The sequence below is a fragment of the Odocoileus virginianus genome, chromosome 19 (assembly GCF_023699985.2).
Source record: "Odocoileus virginianus isolate 20LAN1187 ecotype Illinois chromosome 19, Ovbor_1.2, whole genome shotgun sequence".
Classification (NCBI taxonomy): domain Eukaryota; kingdom Metazoa; phylum Chordata; class Mammalia; order Artiodactyla; family Cervidae; genus Odocoileus; species Odocoileus virginianus.
This window is the reverse complement of record NC_069692.1, coordinates 40,083,872-40,098,044: the sequence shown is the minus strand read 5'-3', so window position 1 is coordinate 40,098,044 and position 14,173 is coordinate 40,083,872.

Below are 14,173 nucleotides of genomic sequence, written 5' to 3'. Positions count from 1 at the left end.
GACCTATTTCACTAATTTGTATTACTTCTTTGGTCCCTATAGATATCTGGATTACAAGGATATATTTACACTGAAGAACCAGTTAATACTCTGGCAGAAATCAGAGAGCAAAAGAGTAATGTGTTTTCATTTCATTTCAGTTGTATCTTTTAGTGTTTGAGTTAGAGATATTTTTAAGTTGTTCTGACTCTAGGGATTTGTTGATATTCTAGTGAAGATTTGATTTGTATAAAATAGTGGAAAAAATAAACTTGGGATTCAATGGGTTTCCAGTCATATATTTTGCTAATGTGATTAAATAAACAAGATTTCATGGAAGCTCAATTTTCACATCATGAAAAACAGGATATAATTATACTTTTCTTAATTTTCCCTTAAGTTAACATTGAGTTTATATAAGGGAATGTTGAAATAGTACTACTTGATAATCAATTTCCATTGTTATTACCATTAGCTATGTTAAGAGATCAATAAATTTTGCCTTGTTAATGCAATCTCTGATCCTAGGTATTTATATCATCATTATCTTACATAGACCTAATAAAATCCTTTTTATAAACCTCTTCCACAATAGAAGCCAAGCACAGTTTTCAGGTATCAAAACCTATCCCTATGGTTATTTGAAGAATTGAGAAAAAAAAATGTTAGTTCCCTTCCCATGAAGAGGGGGTTTGAGTCAACAATTACATAAACATTTCGGTATATTTAAAATAAAGGGCATTGAGGAGATAACCAATATTAATAGTATAGGGAATTGAATCAACTAGGCATGGAGAAATTAATCATGAGCTATTTCAAGTAAAGTTTACTTATTTAGAAAGAAGTTACAAAAATAAAATATTAACAGTATTCCACAACTATAATAGAATTATTCCCCTATATTCTTCTTTTCAATGCTATAAAGTCTTAAAATACATACAATTTAATTTATAAAATAATGATATCAGAAAAAGTCTTACAGAATAAGTTTTATGAATTTTTTTGTTACCACCTAGATAGTTAAGTTATGGGACTATTATGGAGAAAATGGTCCTTATAAATATTCCTCTGTCAGTAGTTAACTAAATTCCAATCCTACTAGCATAAAGAAGAGTAAAATTATAAGAGTCTTATGGTTCTTCATGAAATAGGAACCATAAACTGTCAAAGGCAAAAGGTTTACCACTTATTTTAATAAATAGTCAAGATATTTCCAAAACTCTAATTTTGCCTTTATGTGTGTTCCTAATTCATATAATAAATGATGTGGGCTTTACAAAGAACTATTTGCAGAAATACAGAAGAAATCTTCAGCAATAAAGAATATTTTACCAGTGCAAAAAATGGATATTTAAATAAAAAATGAATTCAGTAACACTACAAGTTGTTTGTTGTTGTTGTTTTAAATTAATATAATAAGTAAAATGAGTCAGGTCTTCATGTCACAGGGTAAGAAGCATGTCCTGAAACTATGATTGCATAATAACAAAGACAAGTCTTAACTTGCATGTTTATTTTGAAGGGATGTTGAATGCTATTGGTTTATCAGCATCCCTTACTAGGCCCACCCATTTTTCACTACAGTCTCTGTTAACAGTATTAATTTTTATTTTTAAAGGATGATTTTATAGCTATAGAAAGAAAGTTCAATAAGTTGCTTTGGATTCAAAGAAATCACATAAATCTGTGAGTGCTTAAAGAATAGACATAACACTTTTTAGTACTGTTTAAGGGTTTAAGAATATTATTGCATTATAATATGAAAGTTTATATGAAAACAAACCTCCTATCAATAAAAGTCAGATAAAACACAGAAATCCTTCAATCTAAACGATCTAGACAAAATACAAAGCTTTAAAAAATAAATGAAGAAGTCATTAACATTTGGTATCTGTTAAGGCAGTCCGAACATGAGGGACAAAGATCTCCAAAGAAAAATCTCACTGAGCTGAACCCAGATTCAATATGTTGGGTTTTCCTTTTCAGTGTTTACCAGCTATTGCTTCTGGGAAAGGGACAGAGAATTCAGGCAAAGGGAAAGTGTTAGCAGCCACTGAAGCCAGGACTTCTATGGGAGCAGTAATTTCAGGAGTATCTAAGAGAGCCAGGACATGAGAACAGAAATTTCATGTGAAATTCCACTTGAATATCCTTCTTCATAGGATAGTAGTGAAACATTGCCAACAGTGATGTGAAATAAAATTTCCAAATCACCAAAAACTAACAGACTTTACCACCAGAAAACCCAAATCAAAATAAATATTAAAGAGAACTCAGCAGGGAGAAGTAACATGATCCAAGAGAGAAATAGGCAAATAAAGGAAGATAACAAGTACAAAAAAAAATTAGGGAATATGTGGGTAAATGCATATTAATAATGATTATACAAAACAATGCAATAATATCTTGTGTGGAATTTAAATACATGACAATAATAACACGAAAGGCAAGACCAGGAAAATAGTTATTACATGCTCGCTAAGGTCCTAACACTGCCGGGGTAGTAGTAATTAGTAATTTATAGTTCAAATGACTTAATATTATATTCTAATGAATTAGGTTTATGTGAAGGCAACTACTAAAACCTAATAAAACATGTAAAGCTAATAACAAGTGGAGGAGCCAAATAGATAATAATAAAAATATTGATTAATAGAGCTTGCCAATAAAAGATAATGAAAGAATGGTGAAAGAGATAGGAAAGCTATGGAACAAATATTTAGATGGTGGATATGGATACATATATATTGGTAATTTATTAAATATAAATGGACTAAACATCCAAAATTAAGAAATTCATACAAGGAAAACAAACAAACCAATACTCCATAGGTTGCTTATAAGACATAACCCTTTGCATATAAGTACAAGAAAGATTGAAAGTAAAAGATAAAAAACAACTTTCCATTCAAATATTACCTCCAAAAAGGTAGCGTACATATCCTAAATCTGACATTACATGCTTCAAGTTATGTCTGTGAAAGTGAAAGTTTCTCAGTTGTGTCCGACTCATTGTGAGCCCATGGATTATACAGTCCCTGGAATTTTCCAGGCCAGAACACTGGAGTGGGTAGTCAGTCCCTTCTCCGGGGGATCTTCCCAAGCCAGGGATTGAACTCAGGTCTCCCACATTGCAGGCAGATTCTTTACCAGCTGAGCCACAAGGGAAACCAAGAGATGTATCAGCATTACTAAAGACAATAACCTCAAAATGATCAGCCCATTATGGAGACCAGCTATTTTATTATAAAAGGGACACCTAACAGAATGAACTCAATTGTGTCTGCTCAGTTGCTTAGCTGTATCTGACTCTTTGTGACCCTATGGACTATAGCCCACCAGGCTCCTCTGTCCCGGGATTTGTTTTGCTGCATTGCAGGCAGATTCTTTAATGCCAAGCCAGCAGGGATCCATGAATTCAATTAAATAGTGCAAAAATTAATAAAAATAAAAAGATGTAGATAAATCCACAATCATAATGGTGTATTCCAATAGGCCTTTCTCAGTAACTGGTAAAATAAACATAAAAAATATTCAGTAAAATAGATAAGATCAACTGGCTTATTTGGAAAAAAAAAAAATTTCCATCTAACTATAGCATCTTTTTTTTCTTTCCAGTATACAGAGTATCTTTGCCAAAATTGAAAAAGTATTCTGAGCCATAAAAAAGTCTTAACAAATTTTTAAGTATTTTCTATAAAAAGTAGAAAAAATAAATAAATTGTGATATGTTTTTGCAGAGGAATTTATACAGAACTAACTGAACTATCATATATATATATGTATATATATATATATACACACACACATATGTATATACATTTCATATGTATATGATATATATGTATATTTCAAGAAAAAGAACTTTGCTTATATGTACTCAAATAATTTCACTTCTCATTTGCACAGATACTATATCTAATTTGAGAGCTCTGCTCTCAAAATATGATGATGTATGTATTTACCTATTATCCCCTTTGTCTCATAGATGACCTACGGCTGTAGGATAGGATTGGTAAGTACTATACAAATCTTTTTCTTATACAAATCTCTTAACAACAAACTCACACATTTGATAGTATCTATTTTCTGAACCTGTTGGATCTGCCATCACACTTCATTTCTTGTATTTTTTCTTGGGCACTCTCTTTACCTGTTCTTGCAAAGTTCTGGAAGACATGGATAGTAATTATGCACACTGGTGTATGTGTGAAAATCTACAAAAATGCCATAATAGCTGTGTCACAAAATTTGTAAATTCATTTTAGGATTAAATTATGTATTTTTTTCAGACTTAAGCAAGAAAAAACTTATACGTGAAAAGTATTTTCCACCCAAAATCAGTCATGGTTTACTTATATAGGATATATCCAAAATAACTAATAAAAAGGATTCTAAATATTAAACATTAAAAGTCAAATAAAAATATTAGAAATCTCTATGAATATGAAGTGAGACACAATAATTAACAGCAATATATCAGATTACTAATTTTCCCATACTATGTGTTTATAAAGTTGCTGAATATTTATGTAATGTAAAGTAGATAAACTTATCTCTGAAAAATAACCAAAAAATGTTATCTTTACTATTATATTTTCTCCTAGTATCATGCTATAATTTTTTACTATTAACAGCAAAGGTCACATTTTCTTTTTAAATAATAAAATTCACAGGTTTCTTGCCACAAATTGAAAATACACAATGTCAATTGTTTACTTTTCTTTATTAAGTAAACATTTCTTCACAAATACAGTCCTAAATAGCTAATTAGATTTCCTAATAGCACTAGAAATCATCATGGGGATAATGTGCAAGAATTGTTCCATCAGCAAAATTAAAGGAGGAAACCACCTAATACTTTTTTTTGTTTTGCTTTGCAATTTAAACTTCAATGACTTTTTTCATATTTTTAATATGGCAAATCATTTCTCTCTCCAGAGCTTACATGAATGGGCAGAGAACCAAATTACAAGAGGAGGCTAATTTGCACCCAAGCATTTTATATTAATGCAATAGATTTTTCAGAGATCAAGGAATATATACGCTTTCTAAGTTATTTTTTATCAATTCCTAGTATAATGGGAAGTCCTATTGTCTGAATTATTCCTCAAAACATCTCACTAAATATAAGTAAACTGTGCACATTCCTACAGGAGAGATAGTGCCAGCAGCTGTTGTGAATATTTGCACCAAGTTTCTTGGGGGTAGAAAGCAAAAGAAAAAAAAAAAAAAATATATATATATATAGTAAATATAAGATAGGAAGAGAAATTACAAAGTTTACCTAAAGAATGTCTTTGCAATAATTCCATACAAAAGTGAAGAAAAGTTGATCATGCGCAAATTGTTTAATTTTATTTAAAAGCAGGAACATGTTTTCACGTTATGGTTGACAAATCATATAAACCATGTTACGTATCTCTGTTTTTTTCATTATCAGCCACCAGAATGGCTTTGTTCATATACACAAAGAGCTTAATGAGAAGCAGGCAAGGAGGGGTGGTTTGTGGAAGAAAAGAGAGAGAAAAAAAAAAGATGGATGAGACTGCCTCTGAATTCCTTGCAACTGTACACAGACAAAACGTTCTGTCTAGAGCACATTAAGACAATATGTTTCTTAAGGTATATGTACTCACTTTCTAAATAACTTAAATAACCAAATAACTTAAAAGATTTCTAAATAACTTAAAAGTATATCAAGCCAGAACGATCCTATTGGTGTTTGATTCAATGTTTACCTGAATTACAAAACAAGCCTGTTTTACTCCAGTATTGATGAATGTTTAAGATTTATGCATTATAGTTTTACTTGTAAATGCTCTTTAATTCCACATAATTGTAAGCCTATTGGGTGAAGCAGTGGACTGAGCATCAGAAGACATGAGTATCTTAAGTATCTTGAGTATCACTTAAGGCAGTTTTCTTCCCATAGAAAGAGCTGATTAGTGTGACACTGGTTAGACAATGTATAAAATGATTCAAAGGGTGTCAAACTAATATCAATTGTGTGTTTATCAACAGACTCAAAAATTTGTGTGAAACACCTGTAATATAAATTGTAACTTCTTTTATTAATAAATGTGACCAATTGAGTTTAATTCTTTGACTTAATTTACTGCTGCATTTTTAAAATGCTACATTAGTATAAGTCACATCAATTGCCAAACACGTACCCACACTCATACACCCTGCTATATTTTTAAAGTTTAATTTCAAGAACTGGTATTGCACATAGTCAGTACACCAGTTTCTTTCTCTCATGATAGATTTTTGCTTCCTCTATATCCCAGGGGCTAAATGGAATTTCTACCATGCAAATATCATTGTCTCCCTTTCTCTTTCTCTCCCTTCTTCTCTCTCTCCTTATTAATCATCTATCAATAAAGTCTATCTGAACAACTATGACAAAAACAGACATATATTAAGTGATTTCCCCAAATAGATAATAATCCCAAGGGAGTTTCTATTGCTACAAAAATTTTATTGTCATCAACCAGACAGTAGTGTGTGGGAAAGTTGAAGGTTTCCTTTCAGAAACAAAGACCCTAAAGATATAACCTGCCAATACTTCCTTGTCTTTCTTTGTTAACTATCACACATTTAAGTCCCGCAGGCAATCCAAATGGGCATCTCGCTATGATGATTTCAGTAAACTGGAGCTGTGAGGAACACAAACTGTATAAGACAAACTAGTATACTATAGCACTTAGTACTATACAAAGTTTGGCTTAGAGTTAAAGCACTTAGTAAATATGTTTGTGCACTTTCCCAGGGGTCCTACACTTAAGATACAATTTGACTTGCCTTTCTATGGTATAAATCAATCCAGACCAAAGTCTTATGGCCTTTATGTAATGTATATGGCTGAGTCCATATCTGTCAGACATTCTGGTACCGTTCTCTTGGATCCTAGAGCCCTATCCATTTATTCCTTCTTGCTCCTATTTCTTAAAACGCTTACTATTAGAGAGAAACCTCTCCAAATGAAACATTTCATCTTAAGATCTCTTCAACTTCATTTTTAACCTGTAGCTTCCTTATCTGTAAATTTTGGATTGCCCCTCAAAACAGGCTGAGTTGTATCAGCAAGCTGGACTAATCCGCACAACCTTGACATGTTAGCTGCTGGCGCTTACGGTGTGACACAGTCATCATAATTGCCAGCAGGCAATGTTAACTGCAGCTGGGCAAACAAAAACTTCATACACTGTGATAATTACTGATAAAGGTCACTTCTGATAACCAAACTCCATTACTCCCATTACCATGTGATGTTACTCACCCCTTCCGCAGAGGAGACATCCAATATGCTTTTCATGCAGTCCCAGAATCAAAGTCAAAATTCATAATCTCTGGCTGATGCTCAGATTCAAATGTGGCTGATTTTAATTTGGAAATCTATCAAGTAAAAGGATCAGTTTTAGTTTGGACATCTGTGAACTAAAAATGTAGTGTATAATGATAAAACAGGGTCAGGATAACCACTTGTTTTTTTGTTTCTGATTAAAAGGAAAAGAAAGACAAACACACGGGTCACTGCTCCATAGCAATTCTGAAATTCAGCTGCGCAGATGGATGGAAGTGCATTGTCATGAAGCTTAGGAATTTGGGTCCTTGTTCTCCAGTAGGGCATCCCATCCAAGTTCAACCCTCCAAAAGGCCCTGTTTCATTAACTTCCCTGGCTCCATCTGAAGTGGGCATTGGGGAATGTGTTTCCTAGAAAGACGGAACAGCTTTTTTAGCACGCTTTCAGGGAAATCAATCTCTTTTCCTAGAGCTATTTTCCAACTGAAAAGATTTACTGGGTGCCACATTAATTCATTCAGAAGTTTAATAGTGGGTGTGACAGCCATATTCTTTATTTGATCTTTGCCATACGGTGAGTTCTAATAAGATTTTGTTACTCAATGGCCATTTTCTGCTCTTTTATTGGGTTGGTATAAGAAGTAACCGCTTAGAAAATTATGAATTTCTGAACGTTTTTTTTTTTTTCCCTTCTAGCTTGCAAACCAGATGCTGCTCTCATCATTCCTGCAGCACTTGATCAATGCCACCAACATTAACCAACACATGCTATAACCTGTTCTCCCATCTCTTTCTCTATAATGTATCATTAAGTTTGAGTGTAACTGTGTGTGTAAATGTATAAGCATATTTATCATTAGATGAATCACCTGCCTTGCAAGTTATAGCAAGCAACAATTTTACCAAATGTTTTGCCACTATACAGGGCAGTAACATACATTTTCATTATCTGGCTATTCAGTGTCCATCTCCCTACTACCTACAGCCTGGTTCCCAAGCCAATGACACACACCTTAGTTGTGCGTGTAGCATTCCTTCATTTCTAGGTACCCATTGTATACGGGTCAGTATAAGATAGCTTCTACTGTAGTAATAAACAGCTCCTAAATATAAAAGTTTTAAAATAATATTCTTTTCTTACTTGTGCTACATGTCTTTCCAGGTCAGTAGGAAGAAGCGCATTGCGTAGTCTTAGAGGTATTGAGGCTATATAGAACAATAACAGTGTCTCATGTTCCCAACCTCTGTGTCAAAGCAGAAATACAACTTTGGAGTTCTCATATGAGCAACTGAATGCTCTGAACTGAAAGTGATACTGGAAACTCATCAGCCAGAACTGGTCACAACAACTCACCCAACTCAAGAAGACTATCAAGTGCATATCTACCAGGTGCCCAGAAGTGGGGAAACAGAATATTTACCAAACAGCTCAGCTTCTTAGAGTTTAAACAATGCTAAATTCTGTTTATTTAGATACAAGTTTTTCCAGGTCATTTTTTCAAATGAATTTCATTAGCTGAATATAGGTACTTCTCTAATTGCATTAAACCTTATAATTCCATATTTTCATATTGCAAGTGGCCCCAAAACAATCTTATTTCAATCCAAACCCAATGCAATGAAGCCTCAAGTTTAAATGTTTATCAGCAAATATGACACTGTATGTAGACAGAGGTTAGGCTGGTTAAATTTATAGAGTGTTAACGATACTTAGGCCTTTGGGACACATTATTATTATTATCTCATAGCTGAAGTGCAAAAGAAATGATACCTCAATTAAATACTTCATGAATAGAAATTCCAGGTACATTCCTTTTAAATAAGCGAAGTATCATGTCTTTACTGACTGATATTATTCCTGACATACTTGTCAATCACGTTTCAGATGAAGTCCTGACTTGTTATGACATAAGGCTATTGCTTTAGTTCATGTAACATTCAACCCCATATACTGAAGCCTAACATTATTCCTCCAGTTGTGATTACATACAGTATGACACAATTAAATCCAGCTTATAAAATCCTCATAAATTATCAGTTAAGTGAAAACTAAGTAATCAGAATATAAAAGGATGAAGGATGGTCAGTGGGCCACTGACACTGCAAACTATTTCAAATTGATCTCAGAGATTACACTTAGATTTTACACTGAGTTTCTGGACAATTGTTTTGGGTCAAAAAATTAGGAACCCATTGATAATTAGATACAATAGAGATGAATTCTAAAAGTCAGCAGAAGAAACTTGTGCTTGTTAGCATTTTTGAGAAATTTGTTAAAGAACATGCATGTGTAACCTATGACACAATTGAAGCTCCTTCATTTCTTTCTTGGTTATCTCCCAGTGCTGCTTCCAGGGAGCTGCCTATTTATTAGAGATACAAGAGAATAGCATTGGTTTTGTTTTAAGTTGGTTTGCCTTAATAGGAGTAGTGTAGAGTAATGCTTTCTTTATTTCAATTAAGCATGTTGGAGCAATCACACAAGGCATCTAAAACATTCCTATTAAATACTGAATTTTCCCAAAGAATAAATGTATACCAGTTACAACACTAGGAGGAGGGGGAACACACATGTTGTGTTTAAAATATCAGACTCTCTTTCCCTTTAGAGTTGAACACTGCAACTTTTTTTACTGGAAAGCAATTTATTTTCAGTGAGGTGCTTTGGAAAATTCTGGATCTCATCTCAGCCTTCAATCAGATGGAGAGAATTGTAAGACTTGAACTGAAAAACACACAAAAGTCAAAAACGAACAAGAAATGTAGAGACAGGAAGAAACTGTCTAGCTGTTAACTTGCTGTGTGGCTCAGACACAATATGTCTGAACCTCCTTTTTTTCATTGTGAGTTAGTTCAGTTCAGTTCAGTTCAGTTCAGTCGCTCAGTCGTGTCTGACTCTTTGCGACCCCATGAATCGCAGCACGCCAGGCCTCCCTGTTAAGGATAATGCTATTAACCCAAGAGTTTGATAAAGACTGTAACTTGAGACTACATGCAAATCATGCAAAAAAACCCTGGTAAAGTACAAACAACACATTATGCACACAGATGTTCTTCCATCCTCTTTCTTTACATGTTTTCACCTATAGCTACAAAGAAATATGGAGAATGATTCCTTATATTCCACCAATATTATACCAGCTAATATAAAGTGCTGGGAAGAACAGTAGAGCCCGTTGGTATTATAAGTTACTTTCTTAAGTAATCACTGTATAGCCTTTTAAATTTTATTTAGCAGATTCGAATAGTAAACTATCAGCACAATTGTACTTATTTCACATGCTAGCAAAATAATGCTCAAAATTCTCCAAGTTAGGCTTCAAAAGTATTTGAACCAAGAACTCCCAGATGTTCAAGCTGGATTTAGGAAAGGCAGAGGAACCAGAGATAAAATTGCCAACATCTGTTGGATCACCAAAAAAGCAAGAAAATCCCAGGAAAAAACCAAACAAACAAACAAAAAACATCTACTTCTGCTTCATTGATTATGCTAGTCTTTGTGTGGATCACAAACTGTGGAAAATTCTTAGAGATGGGAATACCAGACTACCTTACCTGCCTCCTGCTAATCTGTATGCAGGTCAAGAAGCAACAGTTAGAAACAGACATGGAACAACGAACTGGTTCAAAGTTGGGAAAGAAGAATGTCAAGGCTATACATTGTCACCCTGCCTATTTAATTTACATGCAGAGTACATCATGCGAAATGTCAGGCTGGATGAAGCACAAACTGGTATCAAGATTGTCGGGAGAAATATCAAAAATCTCATATAGGCAGATGACATCACCTTTATGGCAAAAAGTGAAAAGTAACTAAAAAGCCTCTTGAATAAGGTGAAAAGGGGGAGTTAAAAAGCTGGATTAAAACTCAACATTCAAAAAACTAAGATCATGGTATCTGGTCCCATCACTTTATGACAAATAGATGGAGAAACAATGGAAACAGTGACAGACTTTATTTTCTTGAGCTCCAAAATCACTGCAGATGGTGACCATAACCATGAAATTAAATGATGCTTGCTCCTTGGAAGAAAAGCTATGACAAACCTAGACTGCATGTTAAAAAGCAGAGACATTACCTTGCTGACAAAGGCCTGTATAATCAAAGCTATGGTTTTTCCAGTAGTCATGTATGAATGTGAGAGTTGGACCATAAACAAAGTGCTGAAGAATTGATGCTTTTGAACTGTGGTGTTGGAGAAGACTCTTGAGAGTCCCTTGGATTGCAAGGAGATTAAATCAGTCAATCCTAAAGGAAATCAACCTTGATATTTATTGGAAAGACTGATGCCGAAGCTGAAGCTTCAATATTTTGGCCACCTGATGTGAAGAGCTGACTCACTAGAAAAGACCTTGATACTGGGAAAGATTGAAGGCAGGGTGAGAAGAGGACGACAGAGAATGAGATGGTTGGATGGCACCACCGACTCGATGGGCATGAGTTTGAGCAAGCTCCAGGAGATGGTAGAGGACAGGGAAGCCTGGCGTGCTGCAGTCCATGGGGTCTCAGAGTTGGACAGGACTGAGTGACTGAACAACAACAAATAAAAACAACCACAAAGTTTAGTGATACAGCTTGATTTAGATTGCAAAATAATGTTTGAAAAAGTTATGGACTACTTTAACATGATTACAAGTGTATATGTACCTATATTAAGTGTATTTTACATAGCTAAAGATCTACATATGTGTGCTGATATACACATGCACTTACACACACACAAATATGCAGCATCATAGTGCAGTAAGGGACTAAACGCAGCAACTCTGGAGTGAAGCAGCTGGGTTTGAATGTCCGATCTTTAGGAGTTAGGTGACCTCAAAAAAATTACTTAATTTGTTCATTCTTCAATGTGTTTATTGGTAAAATGGGAAAAAAGGATAATACCTTCTTCAACGAGTATTAGAAAGATTCAAAATTGAGTTAAGATTTATGAAGTGCTTAGACTAGTACTTAACATAGAAAGAGCATATTAGATGAATGAAATCCTTTAAAAAGAGCCTAGAATATTAAATAACATATTTTCAACATTTTCACCTAAAATATCATAGTGTAGAAATATCACTACGTTTTTCCCACAACATTATCTTGGTGATTGAATGATATTCAACTGGGTGAGAGAATACCTAGCAAAGCTTTTTCCTTGAATAAATATGCTTTAAAAATTTTTATTTAAGTAACAGCATTTATAGCTCACTTTTGCATAGACTTGTCACAGTTTTCTTAAGGTAAATTCCCAAAATTTCTGGATCAAATGTATAAACATTAAACATGTTGATATATATTGCCAAATATCCCTTCCTAAAGATAGTATCATGGGTTCGCAAAGAGTTGGACATGACAGAAGGCAGGTGCGCGCGCGCACACACACACACACACACACACACACACAGATACCATTTCACACTTCCATCAAATACATGAGAGTATTTTTGCATGGAAACTTTGCATACTAGATTTGGATTCTAAGTACTGAGGATACTCTGGGCAGTCTTAAATAAAATGAAAAATTAAAAAATAAGGGTTTGGAGGTATGCTTCATGTAAATACACAGAGAGAAAACTGTAAGAGCAGATGTTGAAAATTTAACAGTCACTATCTTTGGATGGGGTTATGAAACATCTAGTACTTTTTCCCTCTGTTTTCTACTCTTTCAACTTGTGTTATTTTGTCAAAAGACTGTTACAGAAGTGCAGATTCAGATTTTATTTTCCATAATTCAGGAATCTAGTGATGAATTCAATGCATTCTAGTATTTGATGGTATCATCTATGCTATCAATCTATTGTTTTGTTCTATTTTTTATTATTAGTTCCTAAATTCCTAAAGCTACATCTCAAAGACAGCAGAATCTTTCAAATGTGTTAACTATTACATTTTATGCATTTTTGAACTATACTGCTTAATTCTTTTGATATTTTTGTTTAGGATTCTTTTATCTTGGATATATATCTTGCCCTTTATTTTTGCATGAATTTGCTTTAAAATGCTTATTTCTCGAACATCTCTTCAGACACATCAGACGGGCAGGGCATTGTGCTGTTCCTAAGCAGATGCCATCTGGAACAGAACTTTGTTAGTTAATAAATATAGGCCAGCACGTTGAGAACTGAATTGACTTCTCCTTTCGTTGATTTCATTCTTCTTTACCAGTTCTTAAGTGTCCACTCACTTTGCTGCTCCTGTGCCTTCTAATATCTGAGTAATTTTCCGGTGGAAAAAGATACGAACTCCAGGAAACATTTCTCACTTCAGATATTTTCCCAACCTGTAATGGGCACAAGGAAGCTTGCAGTTTCTCCTGTGGCAGCAGGGTTGCAAATGTTAGCAGAAGCTGCCAGGCTTTTACAGAATGAGGCTCAGGACTCATACACAACATTTGTGTCACATTCTTTACAGTTAAGCAAGTGATCAGGCCAGCCCAAATTCAAGGATCGGGGAAACAGTGTCTACCTACCTATAGGAGAGTCCTTTGGACTGCCAGGAGATCAAACCAGTCTATCTTAAAGGAAATCAACACTGAATATTCATTGGAAGGACTGTTGCTGAAGCTGAAGCGCCAATATTTTGGCTACCTGATGCGAAGAGCAGACTCACTGTAAAAGATCCTGCTGCTGGGAAAGACTGAAGGCAGGAGAAGTGGGTAGCAGAGGACGATACGGTTAGACAGCATCACCGACTCAATGGACATGAATTTGTGCCAACTCTGGGAGATAGTGGAGGACAGAGAAGCTTGGCATGGGCTGTGGTCCATGGGGTTGCAGAGTTGGACACAACTTAGCGACTGAACAACAACTGCAAAGAATTGTGACTATCTTAGCAATCTTCAATCTACCATGATCCCCATTCAGAGTTCTATACTTATCTATTATTTTTTTTACAAT